Source organism: Aplysia californica, unplaced genomic scaffold, assembly GCF_000002075.1.
Source record: "Aplysia californica isolate F4 #8 unplaced genomic scaffold, AplCal3.0 scaffold00271, whole genome shotgun sequence".
In the NCBI taxonomy this organism is placed as follows: Eukaryota; Metazoa; Mollusca; class Gastropoda; order Aplysiida; family Aplysiidae; genus Aplysia; species Aplysia californica.
In genome coordinates, this window is record NW_004797541.1 from 604,442 (window position 1) to 606,132 (window position 1,691).

Sequence of the window (1,691 nt, forward strand, 5' to 3'; positions counted from 1 at the left end):
AAAACACCCACTCAATCATTCAAGCTTTGACACATTGTACTCAATCAATCAATCTTTAACACTTTGTTTTCATCACCAGGACTACCTACAGCACCGGTTGATCGCCTACAGGACCAGAAGTTTGTCCATATCCACTGTATCGAGAAACAAGAAGTGTTGTAGGAAGATCAGCCCTTGAAGGTATTTCTTTGAAAGATGTCTTGGCCTACTAAGACATTTAAATAAGAATTAGAATACCCAATGCTAGGTCAACTTGAACGTTTCATTTTTACCTTTAGGTTTCTCTCAACACTGCCACTGGACCTGTCTAATGGCTCCTGAAAATAGACCTACGAATGTTGCTCGTAATTGACGTATTTCAAACTGAAACAATAGATGTTTGCCTCAGTGCCATTTGAAGGTTGTACTTCTTTTTACTACTTAGTTTATGTACATAGAATGTGCTGCATTTAAACAATCACGTATCAAATAATTTAGAAGCTCCAACATGAACGTGCTTAAACTCAAAATTTAATCATCAAACTGATTTCCCTTTGAATTTATTTGTCTCAGATTACCGTCACTCATCGGACTTTTCGGCTAGAAGGCACTGGTGTTATCAGTAAGTCTACCACAGAAGGTAAAAGGTCAAATAAACAGCTCATAGTGTTTGCTTGATCCATTTTTGAGTAGGCATTTTCCAGCATCATTGAAACAGTATTGGCAGTGCAGCACCAACAAGCTGCAAAGAACAAGCCAGTATGCAAAATTCACTTCCAACACTCAAGCTCAAAATCGTTAGGTAGCTCTTCCCACCCTATTCTACTTATGTCACCCCCTTCCTCCTTTAAAAGAATCATACCTACACTGCTGTGGCCCTGTAAAGATAGCTTGATAGGGAGCTAGGTGGACAGGCTAGGTTCAGAGTAGGATTTTGTAGATTGTATTGCCATGGCCATGGCGAGAGGGATTTGAGGGGGCAGTGTAGGATTTTTCCTTTTTTTTGGGGGGGGGGGGGGATGAGTGGGGTAGCAGTGGTAGATTGAGTCTTTTCAGGGGGAAGGGGGTGGCAGGAGTAGAGCTGGCTGGGAAGAGCTGCTTGCTGCTTTTCAACTTGAGTGTTGAGGTGACTTTTGTATACTGGATTGTTCTTTGCAGCGTATTGGTGTTGCACTGTCAGAATTGTATCAGTGGTGTTTTTAAAGTGTATACTCAGTGGATCAAACAAACACTGCCAGCTGTTCCTTTGGCTTTTGACCATCCTGTGGTAGGTGTTCTGATACTACTTGTGGGACAGGACAGCCTATAGGATCACCTATGTGACTGGAAGACCGCAAATACTAAATGATGAATGATGGGCAGCCTGAGAAGGTAATTGTCTTTGACATATTTCTTGCAATTCTACGCCCTGGCTTTTAAAGAAATTATGTACCATATTATTTATAGACTAACTAAAAGAATATTCATTGGTGCGTGAGAAAGTTTCATTTTTTTTCATCACACTGGATAGGAGGACCATTCAGGGCCGGAGGGCTGCCTACATCACTGGGGGACTTTCTATTTCGCCTGTGTTTGAAAGTTGAAGTGATGAATGATGATCAACCTCAGTAGGTATTTGTTTTTAAAAGATATTTTGGAACACTATTGGCAGAGACATTAATCTCCAATTAGGACATTATTTAATGGGTCCTGCAAATATTCCGAAGAGTTGA